At 39.9% G+C, this 14,880-nt stretch overlaps 1 long non-coding RNA gene across 1 annotated transcript in view; it reads left to right on the forward strand.

The window, feature by feature from the left end:
* The first annotated feature begins 6,086 nt into the window (after positions 1-6,086).
* LOC116701996 (uncharacterized) overlaps positions 6,087-14,880 on the forward strand; it is a 13,411-nt gene continuing 4,617 nt past the window's right edge. The window contains exon 1 of the long non-coding RNA XR_004335043.1: positions 6,087-6,098. This is a non-coding gene — a long non-coding RNA (uncharacterized LOC116701996). The remainder of the gene's footprint in view (positions 6,099-14,880) is intronic.

A 14,880-nucleotide genomic window follows, 5' to 3' on the forward strand; every position in this document is an offset into this window, starting at 1 on the left:
TACATTTCAAAAGGAAATCTCAAAGGGCTCCAATAAGTGGACCCTCAATAAAGGTCACTCCTGGTTATTTTCTCTGACCTGACAAAGCCACAGCGGCCGTTATATTAGAAGTGTCATGAGTCTCCAAACCCAAGATTTGATTGTAACTTTTTTTTAGCACTAACTATGGCACATTAGGAACCTACAGAAAAGGATTAGGGCCACTCGTGAAAAATGTATGTGAGTTCTGACTTTATTCTCAGAATTTAAAAAAGTCAGAATTCTGACTTTAATCTCAAAATTCTGAGAATAAAGTCAGAACTCACATACATTATTCACCAGTGGCCCTAATCCTCTTCCGTAGCAACCACTAGATGGCAGAGGGGTATTTTAAGTTTGAGTCTCCCAGAGTTTACAAGGTGCACCTGAATTCACTCTGAGTTCTGAGTTCTGAATGCACCATTAAGTCATACACTGCGCGTGTGTTGTTGCCTTTTTACTCGGATGTGCGCAAGTAGGCCGGGTGGAGAGGAAAAAAAAGTCCTGGGATAAATGTGGATCCTGCTTTTGATTTCGATTGAGATTGAAAGCTTATTCCGGTTAATTTTTTTATCTCAGTGGCACATTTCAGGAACACTCACTCACTTGTCCTTGAAATGTGAAAGTGAAATGCAAGAATAGAGTGCCTGGAGAGACTAGTTATCTGTTCTCCTCATCTGCCCTTTTCCGCTCACCAGGGAGTCTGGGAGAGTCCCTGATTTTCTCACCCGTATCCTGGGTGCCAGCTGCGGTGCACTTTGCAACTGTAATTTTATCAGAGCTGCTCTCCGGCTCAGTGCCAGCCTCGCCATGAGAAAGAAAGAGAGAGCGAGAGAGGGAGGGAGTGAGTGAGGGAGGGAGGGAGGAAGAAAAGTCACTGGTCTCAAGGACTTTTCGCCACAGTATCTATGTTCAGGGAAATAACACAGTTTGAACTGCAGTGCCGCAGCAGGGAGGAGTAGGCCTAACAATGATATACCCTCCTGTGGTTCAGTTTGCAGTGCAGTCCACACATACACACCCACGCTCACCACCGACTCCTCTGAATCTCCACCCAGTTTATATTTCACTGACACAACAGTGTGGGATGTGTAGTGGCCCAGCAGCATGTGGAAATCTCCTCTGATTTCCAGGTAATACCCTGACTATCAATGCAGCAAATTTTCTGCTGCAAATGACTAATTTGGCCTCAATGTAGCCATTGTGTTCACTTCTAACTCAGCGCTGGGGAGTAACGGGTTGTCTTCCCCGAAGGCAACATAATTACAGAAACAATTACTTTCAGTGTGTATTATGGTAATTTGGATACAAGCAAAATTATGTAAATAATGTATAAAAGAAAAGAAAGGAATCCTGTTCAGTTTAAATTGGGGATTTGTGTCAAATGTCCAGACAATAAGCTTTTTAGCTCATTGGCTAAAGCTTCTACTCTGCATTGATGTCCCCACATTTCCTGTTTACAAAAGAAGAGACTAAGACAAACACAGAAGCAGTGATGATAGAAGAGGAGGATACACATTTTTGCAGCCTTGTCAAAGATGGTGGAAAGTGGACAAAGGCTCAAGTAGCCTAATCTATAACAAACCAATCATATCTGATCCTCACCCCAGATGGTGTCATTTGTTCGAAAGCGGTGCCACTGTCAGGGGAAATCTTTTGAGGAAAATTCATTGAGTTATCATCTGCATCACTTTTATAGTTCACTTCCCAGCAGTTTTACCTTCCTTCCCGGCAAACATTCCGGTTAATTCACATGGTAGCCAGTTGATTCCAAGGACAGTCAGCCCTGTAAACTTTAGTATCAACATAGATAATGATTTCATACAAATACAACTTTCACATTGCTTAGTTGCAAAGCTAGTTTTTAATAATGCAGATAGCAAGTTCAAAAGCATTTGTTACTGGCTGATTGTGAAATGTCAGGTCAGATTGCATGAAACCTACATAAATGCATCAGAAAGAAAACAGTCAAATTTGAATTCTGGTCAATATTGCAGTTTTTTAAGGTATATTCTATAGAGGGCGCTAGAGGCCTGTAGAAAGGGTTGATATCCAGTCAAGGGTCAAGGGGGAAAATTAAGCGATACAGAAGAAAAAAAAAGTACAAGCGGTAAGTCAAGTCTTCTTTAACTGTCTGTGGGTCACGTATGCACGCCAGCTACAATGAGAAGGAAATGTTGTTTTATTGTAAACGCAAAAGGTTGATGTTAAATTGAATTACGACGACGTACACGCGTTTCAGTATTTTGTGGTTCACAAGAAGAGTACGCCACACCCGGGCAGCTTCTGCCGTCCGGGTGTGGTCCGTCAAGGCCCCTGACCTTCAACGCCACTCATGTGGCAGCGCACCCGCCCCCAGCGGTTCCTTCCACAGGTGGTGGGCCCATGGGACGGAGAGATAGGTGCCACGTAGCTTTTTTTGGGCCATGCCCGGCCGGGCTCCTGGAAAACCTGGCAACCACGCGCTCGCTGACGAGCTCTCCGTCTGTGCCTGGCTCCAGATGGGGGACCTGGGATTCCTCCCGTCAGGGTCACTCCATCTCTCTTTCTGTGATTCATAGGGGGTTTTGACAATGTAAAGTCTAAATATTTCTTCTATACAGCTGCAGACCAAAGCATATTAAGAAGAGAAAAACTTCAATCTTTAATCCTGTTATCGTCCATGATTTTTTTGAGTGTTGGAAAGAGTGAAAGAGTAAAAGAAGAAATTGCTTATAGCATTCTTCAGTAGAGAAAGAAAAGAAATATTTGATTTTAACATGCAACAGCATTTCTGCAAAATGTGGATTTTGAGTAAAACAGGAATAAGCAATGATGTGAGATTAAAATACACATGTTAAATGTTTATTTATTTCACATTTTTGTTAAAGTATGCACTATTACAATGAGAGACAAATGTGTATGTGCATGATAAACCATGTTGGTTGTCAAACAAGCAGGTCTGAGAGGTGGATCTGAGTGTGAGTAGTGTGGGAGTGGTGTAAATGTGTTTCTTTTGTTACTCTGTATCTACTCTATGTACTGTCCTACAGTTGGTTAAGGCCAAAACTTAGATATTCACTCTGGGAAACATCATCTCCAGGAAGCTATTAAATTACCTCTACAACTGTGTGGGTGGATTTGCCGATCCGTTAATTTACTTGTCCAAGTAATGTTTATGGTGTGAGGTTTTGAGTGTGTCCCTCCCCCTCCCTTCCTGTGTGTCATTCATAGGTATGTCATCCTTACTACTCAACAAAAATTTGCATTTCAGCAGTTCTCCGATCTCCTCCATACTGGCAGCAGACCTGCAAATTCTAAATAATCTGCTGTGAGAAAGGAAGAGAGGGCTGGTTGTTTTTATTAAAACAAACTGCTGCCAGTATCACTCTGAAACTCAGCCTTTGATGCTTTGCGGTACACTTGAGGGAGTCAGCTAATGTGTGTATTGACTCGCCCTCCCCCCCCCCCCCCCCCCCCCCCCCACACACACACACACACACACTTTCCTCTTGACTCTTTCAGAAACACATGCATATAAACACACAGCTGCTGTAGTGGACTTTGGACTGACGTCCTTTGGGAAAGTAGGGAGTTTCCTTCCTGGGTGAACTAGTTTCTGTGTCGTTCAGTGGGTTTCTCTTCTGGTCAGGAGAGAGGTGAAGAATGAAAACATCAAGGCAAAATGTTCACCTCCAGATTGAACGCACACTCATGATTTTCCCCAAATCTGCCTCCCCTCTGCTATATACTGTACAAATGTAATCCTAGTCATTTTTCTTATGTATATTTTGCACCTTTTTATCTACCCATAAAAACTACTATAAGACGTCACAGTGAGTGTGAAAAGGAAAAACACCAGTTTAAGATAACTAAGACACTGTTCCTCCAGTCGGCATGATTAATCAAACAACCACTAAAGATTGGTGGAAGGAGTACCAAGATCTTTTAAGTACTAATACAACCATGTAAACTCACTCTATAACAAGTAGAAGTAAACGTACAGTAAGTGTTATAAGCAAAATGTGCTTTAAGTATCAAGGTAAAAGTACTTGTTCTGCAGAAACATAACTCCTGTGATTGATATATTAATATATATCACATTATTAGATTGGTAAGACATGCATCAATGTGTAAGCAGCATTTTACTGTTCTGGGTGGGATACTTTTAACTAGTCTTTACAGTTCTCTAAAGGGTCACAAGGAGAATCTGATGGGTCATTAGGAGATTAATGTTGCGGGAAATACCCTAACCCTAAGAACGGCAGCTGTCAAAATTGCAAAATTTTCTTTTAAAACGTGGTGTAGTAGAAGTATAAAGTAGTCAAAATATTTAAGTACCTCCAAATTTTACTCATGTACAGTAGGTGAAGTGAAAGTTCCTTTTCCCTCCGACACAGTTATTTATGTAATCTTACTGCATTGTATGCTGAGTGTATGAGACACTTATTGGGAAAGCAAGCAAGGAAATCATACAACAGCACTATTTTAGTTTTTATTGTGCTGACAAATTTGTTTCAGAAAACTCTGACAAAACCCAATAGAGCTGAAACAATTAGCTGGTCAATCACTTAGTAGATCAGCAATTTTGACAACCTATTAATGATATTAGTGAATTAATCAAGAAAAAATGCCACCATTTCTCAAAGATTTGCTGCTTTTCTATGTTTTATATAATTGTAAATTTAATATTTTTTTGGATTTCAGACTTGTGGACAGACAAAACAAGCCATTTTAAGAAGTCATCTTGGTCTCACAGAACTTTTCTAAACATTTATAAATGATTACTCAATATAATAAACCGATTACTGAATGGAGATATTTGCTAGTTGCAGCCTTAAAGCAAAATCCAGTCACATCCAATTCAGCTTGATAACACTTTCAAAGATGTACACAACTAATTAATTGACAAAAATGATTCATTTAAATTAAGGGTACAGTTAGTGATTTAAGACAAGTCATTGTTCCACTGCATGGTAGTTTTTTGCTCTGGAGCTGCTGTTTAATATAGTAATATTCTCATTGTGGACATTGACAGGCTCTGACTGTGTGACAGGGCCCTCTTGTGGTGCCACTTTGCAAACAGATGTCATGACATCTCTAAACTTTCATTATGAAACGTAAAATGAGGTTTCAGAGGAAAACACGAACAAGAAAAGATGGAGGGCCATTTGTGCCTTTGATGATACATGTTTTTCTTTACTTAAAACAATTATTGTGACTTTTCAGATGCAGGTCAAAGGTCATGGTTCAGGGGCCTCCTGTAGAAAAGACTGTGCCGCTTTCATCCCAGAAGATGGCGTACGCCCAAAACTTGAAAAGTACCTTCGGACAGAAATATTCACATGTATAAAATTGGGCGTAGGCCTACGCAAGGTCCTGCACGCCTTTCCTTTATACTTCACAGTCAACGTGAAATTGAACGCAAGTGAATGAGCCACCAACCCCGCGTTGCCTCTTCCAATAAATTTAAATGGAAAAGACTATGAATTTGCCCCTACGGTACGTTATTCTTAATCCGATCACAATGGGTGATCCCGCTGCAGACTAAAACAAACTTCACCGGCTGTGAGATTGAGGTGCTGATTGTGGAGGTGGAGGCAAGAACAACAAGTTCTGTTAGAGGATTTTATTGCTTATCCAAGATGACAAACCTCCAGAGTGGCAAATCAGTCTCTTTCAGGATTTTGGGATGTTGCGATCACAACAATTCACGCAAATTCGACCAACTTCGGTGCCACTTGCAATTTTGACCAATCACCTAAACTTTTCCGCAAGTTTGAACGATAACTGGAGTTTCCGCGACTACAACCAATCACAGCAGTCCCACGTGCTTAACGTAACACACGGACGTCGCCAAATTCTTTTCTTGTTTCTAATATGAAGACAAGACGTGTGTGAATCGAACATCTCACATTTACCAACAACAACGACATTTTAACATCAATGTACACTGTAACTTTTTTTCCCTCTAAAGTCGCGGAAAACTGTTTCAATCCTGTCGGCTATTTGCAGCGGGGTTGCTGCTCGGTTCCCCCCATGACTGACGCGCATAAACACACAATCACATGGTGGATGCAGGAGAAAATGGGAGATGAGATGTACACGATCTAAATTAAGGAAAGCCAGGCTCGTTATTGCTCGTTAAGTGCAATGGATGTGTGGCCAGGCCAGCATAGGAAAGTAACTAAAGATCAACAACACTCAATCAACACTAACACATGTTCAAATTTGATTCATTCAATAAATAATCATTTTTTTTGTCCTAAATCCACTAGCCATTTTGGTAATGTTACTAGGAAAACTCAGCTGAGAGAAGTTTTATTCTCCCCCGAAACAAGCTTCCTTTTATTATTAAAGAAGTATGCCAAAAATAAAATTTCGGGGGCGTTTTTTTACCTTCTCTCACAACTTTATTGCAACAAAAATACAACTTTCATTGCAATTTTTTACAAAAGCTGCCACAAAATCAGGCATTTTGGGTAGGCAACAATCATTAGGCAACAATCAAAAAGAAAGCTGCGAAATCCTGGAAAAACTGGCAAATGGTGGTGGTGAATGCACCGAACCAGGTCTAATATCTAAGTGGAAATCAAGAGAAGAGTGGCGACGCCACACCAGGTACCAACCAGTACGCATGTCTGTGTCGGTCCAAATTACGCAGTGTTAACCCACTGATGTAATGGCATTTATATTCTACGTAAAGGAAACTGAGTCCAGCACGAGGGAGACCCGACTCAGCAGGAGGAGAGGCAAAGAGAGACCAGCGTCTCCACGGCAGGTTCCATTACGCAAGGATCCGCTGCGCCATCTGCAAATCAAATAGTAAATACAATAACAGCAATGTGTGCAGAATTAAGAAAAATAGAAGATGTTCTACTAACATAAAAGTAATAAGTGATTAAAACGTAGGCGTTATGCCAAGTCTCCTGCCACTTTGTCACATTCTGTGTGCGACACTGTGAAGCTGCTGCATTCGGCCCCTAGTTTGGTGGACTGGTTCAGGGTAATTTCTTAGACCTTGTTTACTTAATTAGCCTACACGTCATCCACGGGATAAATGACGCATCACATGAATTTGCGTCTGCGTTTGTGCCTGGGTAGTTAGAGCTGTGCGTCTCGACTCTTGTACACTATGGATGTCTGAGCTATGGGGCGCCGTTTGTAAAGCGGCTCGTGCTGAAAATAACAGCAACATTTTGTCACATTTAGCTTTAAATAATGTTTAAATAACTGGTATGAAATTTGAGGGTACTTTTCTGCACATTTACAACAATATTTGTCAACTTGGAAATATTTTAAATAGTTAAATCCAAATATTAAATGTTACACCTAAATGTTAAATGTTAAACTATATGCTAATCTAAATCTAAATGTAAATCTAAACTAATGTAAATCTAAATCTAAATGTAAATCTAAATCAAATCTAATGTTAAATCTAAATATTAAATCTAAATCTAAATGTTAAATCAATCTAAATCTAAATGTTAAATCTAAATATTAAATCTAAATCTAAATGTTAAATTAAATCTAAACTAAATGTTAAATCTAAATATTAAATCTAAATCTAAATGTTAAATCTAAATCTAAATGTAAATCAAATCTAATAAATGTAAATCTAATATTAATCTAAATCAAATGTAAATCTAATCTAAATGTTAATCTAAATCTAAATCTAAATGTTAAATCTAAATGTTCGGGTGAAACTAATATTTAGCTAATATGCAAATTAATGTCGGTAACCGGAAGTACCAAAATAAAAGCTCGAGGAGGTCAGTGTATGTTTATAGTGTCAAATAACGAATAAAAATCCTCTCATCGGGAGATATGGACTCTTGAACTGTAACCGTGAAAATAACTACCTAAAATATGAACACAGTTGGGGAAAACTGTATTTGAAGGTACTTTGAGTTTTTAGTGTCACTTTTTGAATGGTGTGGGAATTATAGCCACTATAGCCAGCCACGGGGGGGCTCACTTTGACTGGTCTGTCACGTTCGCTTGCATTAAGGTCAGCAAGAGCCTATCCCGCCCGCCCCCGACAAGGCACGGTACTGTTGCCATGGTCACTCTGCGTAATGTAACGAATCAGCGTTGACGAGAAAATCGGCAGAGCCGTCCTGGTGGCTGAACAAACTATTCAACAGCGACTGCAAACGCCTCAGGGCCACCGCAGGCCACCTCGGTAAGCATGTTTTCCAAATCACGGAGCTAGCAACCCTGTTGTCAAGGCTAACTTAACTAAAACTGCTAACGGTAGTAGCCAGTAGAGATTTGCTACTACCTTGAACAAGACAATGCTAGCTCCGTGATTTGGAAAACATGCTTACCGAGGTGGCCTGCGGTGGCCTGAGGCTGTTGCTGTCGCTGTTGAATAAGTTTGTTCAGCCACCAGGACGGCTCTGCCGATGTTCTCGGCTAACGCGATTCGTTGGACATTTCGCAGTGTCTGTCAGTGCCTTGTCGGGGGCGGGCGGGGATAGGCTCTTGCTGACGTAATGCAAGCGAACGTGACAGACCAGTCAAAGTGAGCCCCCCCGTGGCTGGTTAAGGGGTATAATTCCACCACAATTCCTAAAAGTGACACTAAAAACTCAAAGTACTCTTCAATACAGTTTCCCCAACTGTGTTTTATTTTAGGTAGTTATTTCACAGGTTATCCAAGTTCAAGAGTCCATATCCGATAGAGGATTTTATTGTTTTGACACTATACATACACTGCCTCCTCGAGCTTTATTTTGGTACTTCGGTTACCGACATTAATTTGATATTAGATAATATTTTCACCCGAAACATTAGATTTACATTTAGATTAGATTAGATTAACATTTAGATTTAGATTTAATTTAGATTAGATTTAACATTTAGATTAGATTAGATTAACATTAGATTTAGATTTAACATTTAGATTTAGATTTAATATTTAGATTAACATTTAGATTAGATTTAGATTTAACATTTAGATTTAGTTTTAATATTGATTTAACATTTAGATTTAGATTTAGATTTAACATTAGATTTAGATTTAATATTTAGATTAACATTAGATTTAGATTTAGATTTAAACATTTAGATTTAGATTTAACATAGATTTAGATTTAGATATAGATTTAATATTTAACATTTAGGTGTAACATTAATTTTGGATTAACTATTAAAATATTTCCAAGTTGACAAATATTGTTGTAAATGTGCAAGAAAGTGACCTCAAAATTTATACCAGTTATTTAAACATTATTTAAAGCTAAATGTGACAAAATGTTGCTGTTATTTTCAGCACGAGCCGCTTTACAAACGGCGCCCCATACTGAGCCTCAGCAACTACAGACTCACAGACACAATTTGCATTTTTCTGTGCCAATCTTTTTGTTATGGGAAATACAGAGGATGACTAAAAGTATTTCCTAAGTGTATTTTTCATTCATTTCACACCCTCATGTTTAACAGAGGTTAAGTGGCTTGCAAATTAAACAGTTGATAGTGTGAAAGATGTGAAACATCCAACTAAATGATCACACTTTTGGAATATCAGTGGATGTAATTGTGTTTTCACAGGCAACGTCTATAAGACACATGCCAGTAACTGAAAAGGAAGCTTTATTTTGTAATGTTTGGTGAGTTTTGGCACTTTTCAGCAACGTTACTGAGCCAGACAAGACTTTGCGAACGGCCGCACATTCTCACGTCTGCTCAAGAGTTTGCGTGACGGCCCGCACAGTCTCACGTCAAGTGGATTTTTATACATCAAACCGTGTGACTTAAAACCAGTGTACGTTTATATACATTTTGTAACGTTTATGCATGAGGCCCCTGGACTTTTGTAGCTTGTAGAGAATCAGCTAAAAGGTGGTTTCTGTAACCATTCACATGATCGTACATGAGCATCTTTCAAGGTCTCAGATGTCTGTAGTGGAGCTGAATCAGGTCGGCTCATACTCTGGAGAGAGAGATAGAGATCAAATTTCACTGTTACTAGAGGAAAAAGAGGCCACTGACTCTGCACTGGGACTCTCACACACTCTTCCCGCGTGTGTGTGTGTGTGTGTGTGTGTGTGTGTGTGTGCGTGCGTGCGCGCGTGTGTATGTGCGCGGTTTACTTGGCAAGGCTGTTGCCAACACAGCAGATGCTGCTCAGATGCTGAGAGATACAGCTTACGAAAACCAGGAAATTTTAATTTTAACAGTGTCGACACATAGTCTACCATACGTGTTTGAGAACAATTTAGAGAATATACTTATTGTTTTTTAAACTAGCAGGAGAAAAATGTTAGAAAGATGACTAAAGAGATTGTTTCCATCCCCAGTGTTAACATTTTAATAGCATGAAAGATGGCCTTTCCCAACACAACCTCATAATTTGAGTTTAAGTTAAACCCACTATGAAAGCAACACATTTGCTGTACAGCTTTTTACCAGGATTGTCTATTTTTTCTACAAACACACAAAGTTGTCACAAAGAAAATAACCTTTTTATCAGTATGTCTTCCACAGGGATCTCCTACCCATTGCAGCTGTATGACTTAGAATTTCATTTCCATTACTCATCACACACATGCAAACTCATGCTGTTTTGTTATTCAAAAATTGGGTGACAATCTCCTGCTTACAGTTGAGCCAGCGCAGGGGAGAGGATGGAAGTGAGAAAGCTGAACAAAAGCACACAGACAGACATGCAAAGAAACAGACAGGCAGGTGTTTTTCAGTTCTACAGTTCTCTTTTTGTGTGACCACACAATTGCTCTAGTTTTCTGCAATACCAATATATGTTTATAAGAAGTAATAATTGATCTAATATTTTTGTAAGTATATGTGCTAATTTTGTGAGAGGTTTTGTATTGGGTCCTTGTTGAACTGCACATATCTGACACAGCTGCAGGGGAGAAATTTTTAACAGCAACAGCTGATAGGTTACAGCTGCTGCTGTTGATATTAGGATTGAAACACTGAACTCTACATAATAAATAATGTTCCTGCTGTTTACATTTCTCGCAAAAACATTTTCCATGGTGGTAGCAAATTCATTTTAAGTTATCTAGATTAATGAGTAAACTTTGGAATCTTGTAATATGAATTTATCAGGATGTTTCACACAGTAATTGTTACAGTAGATGATCTTACATCCTAGCTGTAGGGTTAAGCTATCATATAGCTTTAATATGATTATTATAAGAGTACTCCACCGATTTAGCAATGCACACTTATGGAGACTACTTTAAAAAAGGAACTAAATAAATCCAGCGGAACCAGACATAGTATGTCTTTTTTTTTTATTCCACACATTCTGCTTCCTTTTCAAAACCTACAACCTTGTCAAAACCTACAACTTCCGTTTCCCACAATGCATCATGACCGCCTAAGATTCAGTAGTGTTATGCTAGTAGCAACAAATAGCGCCTCAAGCAGAGAAGATAAGAGGAATATAAACTTTAATTTCTTTTATTTTCAAACTTGCGGTCTTCAAGTGGCATCACTTGAGGCAATTAATCATATTTTGCGCCGATCCCTCTGGAGCCATAAAAGACTTAGTATTTTATTCAAACACATACAGTACCCAAAACCTGTAAACAGACTTTGAAGTTGGTGGTGTTCCCCTTCCAGACAGTCGTAGCTGGTCGGATTTCAGAGTTGCCGGCACGCTACTTTCTACTAATTTCTGAAGCATTCAAAGTGTATGTTGTCAAAATACTTGTTTCGGTATATCTTTTACAATCATTTCTCTCTCTATCCGCTTCTTTTTTTTGTCAATAACCCCCGCACTGTCTGTACTGAAACATTGATCACAGCAGATACCCTCAAAGTGCCGCAGCATCATTAGCCACCAACATAGACTTTTTAAACACACATTAGACTGCTGCTAACAAGCGCCTTTTCTCTCTGACTCACAACCTTAATAACTGGGAAATACAGTGATGAAAGGCAACACATTGATTTCTGCTACGACATCCATACCTTCCGTGTATTTTTAGCTGCTCAACTGTGTGTGTCCAAGTGTGTCTCTGCAGGGAGGATAGATGCTATTATCCAAGATTTCATTACTCTGAGACAATGCGCACACCAACAGACCCACACATATTTTTTTGGGATGTTTGAGAATTGATGAACAGTTTGATATAATTTTGTTATTATGCTTATTTGATTTTTACAGAAGGTTGAGATGAGAAGATTGGTCTTGCCTCACTATCCTTCTGTATGACCCTCTCGGTGCTTTGGTCACTAACAGGAAATAAGAAGCAAAAGCTCTTGTGTTTTGTCAAAAACAAAAATAGTGGCATTAGAGGATTTCTTCTTCCTCTTTCTTTGACTCCAGTTTTTTTTCTTTTCTTTTTTTTGGTGAGACTGGGAGTGATGCCAGCCCATGTGTGATGTGTTGCTTTTTTGCTGAGTTCAAGAGCATTCCTCCAACAGTCTCCTAGCACTGACCAGAGCAACGTGCCCAGCAGTTCGAAGAAATGCACATTTTCACCTTGCATGCTCAATGCTTCTTGCCAGATGTGACAGCTGATTAAAAGCTCAATCACACTGCATTCAAAGATGGAGGGATGTAACCATTGTCTTCTCCACTCACTCGCTAAAAGTCACACACAAACGCTACTTAGTCATACAGCTTCCCCCTTTTTTTTTTTTTTTTTTTTTTTTACAAAAAAACAAGATCCTTTTTGTTAACCTTTCTCACTGAAAAGGCCTAATTAAGTGAGCCACCCGTGACCTTTTGATCTTTCATGACAAATACTGTCTCACTGTGTGCTTTACAAGTTTGCCGTCCTGTCAAGAGCTAACAGAGGGAGTGGCTGGCTACAGCTTTGAACCTGAAGATGAAAGCAGAGCAGGGTATGCCACATATAGTTTAAAGCAGAAGACAGAAAGGAAAAGGAAGAAGGAGAAAGAGCAAGCTGCTGAAAGCCCCAGAGGGGGAATTGATTTTAGAATTAGTTGTCTTTGTCAGAGCTCACACGGTAGGAATCTATTGATTGATTGATTGCATAATCTGTCTTCGTCTCTTCTGTACTCTCCCTCCTCTTTCATCCTTTAGCCCGTCTCCTCTTCATTCCTTGGCTGTACCCATGAACAGACAACCCTCCCAGTTCCACCTACCAATTCCAGTACTTGCAGACAAAGTAGCAGAACATGACAGGCAGGCAGATTGTGAGGGCTCTTCACACCCCTCCCTTAAGATGGGAGTATGCATGAATACAGCACCAGCTCACACCTTACTAGCATTCACTTACAGCGAGAAAGGCTGGTCCTTCTGTGGGGCTGCTAGGACACAGGCATAACACAATGAAGACTTGACAGACTCAAAGGCATCTTGACAGGGAAATGCCCATTTAAACTTAACCTTTGGGCTTAGTAGAGAAATGAGTGGAGCAGCTACTGTGGAGAAGTGTTAACAAACCCCGCGCTAGTAACCATACCCAAGAAACGTGAGTGCTCTTTTTTTAGTAGTCAGAACAGGAAACTGGTAAATAGACAGCACCTTTGCTCTTACTGGACAAAGCTGTCCTTAGCCAACCACTTCACCTTAGCAAACTCACATTTTGCCAAATTGATGGTCAAATTAGCCTAGGCCCGCTGGTCAATTAGGACTAGGATGCACTTAAGATGATCCTCCCAAGAGTCACTGTTTATCACAACATCATCTAAATAGACAGCGCAACCTACCAGTCCTAACACAGCCTTATTCGTTAGACGCTGGAAAGTGGCTGGGGTGTTATGTAACCCATCTGGCATTACTGAGTAGGAGTACAAACCACTGGGTGTAATGAAGGATGCAATCTCTTTAGCTCTAGAACTTAAAGGAACCTGCCAAAAACCTTTTGAAGTAGGTCAAACTTAATGACAAACTTAGCAGAGCTGACTTGGTCCACACAGTCCATACGTGGAAGTGGAAAAGAGTCAGGCTTGGGTCACTTTGCATAGATTATTACATGCTCCAAACGTACCATCTGGCTTCTTTATAAACAAATATGGAGAGGACCAACTAGACGCATATGGCTCAGCAATGTTATTTTGCAACATATAACCGACCTCTGTTTTTAACTGCTCGTGATTAAATTAGATTTTAGTTGGTTAAACTTTCACCGGGATGAAAAGCAAGAATTCAGTAGGGTGACAGCCGCAGGAAAGAAGCTTCATCTGAACCTGCTGGTACGGGTGCGGAGAGACCTGAGACGCCTCCTGGAGGGCAGTGGGGTAAACGGGCTGTGGTTAGATAGATAGATAGATAGATAGATAGATAGATAGATAGAAGAGTTTATTGATCCCAAGAAAAATGGGAAATTCCTGTGTACAGCAGCAAAACAGTCACAAAGCACAAAATATAAATATAAATGAAATACTAGAAAAATATACATACATACAATATACATGAAATATAATACGAATAAAGTAAAAAGAACAAATATTGAATAGTACAGGATGGGGGAACAAAAATGTGCAACTGCTTAATAATATGCTAAAATGTAAATGTAAATAAACCAATGTCCAGGTTGCATTAGTGCAGTAGTGTGGTGTCCAAAAGTCTCATCTACCACCCAGAGATGACATGTTAAAAAGTGTTATTGCTTGTGGAATAAATGATTTCCTGTAGTGGTCCGTGCGGCATCGAAGCTGTCGGAGCCTCTTAGAGAAGCTGCTCCTCTGTTGGACCAGTGTGGGGTGGAGATGGTGGTCAGGGTTATCCATGATAGATAACAGTTTGTTCAGAGACCTCCTCTCCACCACAGCTTCAAAAGTGTCCTGTTTGCAGCCGATCACGGAGCCAGCCTTCCTGATCAGTTTGTTCAGTCTGTTTTTATCGCTGGCTCCGATGCTGCTGCCCCAGCCGATGGCGGAGGAGAACAGAGCGCTGGCCACAACAGACTGGTAGAAGGTCTCCAACATCCT

This window comes from Etheostoma spectabile, chromosome 14, assembly GCF_008692095.1.
Source record: "Etheostoma spectabile isolate EspeVRDwgs_2016 chromosome 14, UIUC_Espe_1.0, whole genome shotgun sequence".
Classification (NCBI taxonomy): Eukaryota; Metazoa; Chordata; class Actinopteri; order Perciformes; family Percidae; genus Etheostoma; species Etheostoma spectabile.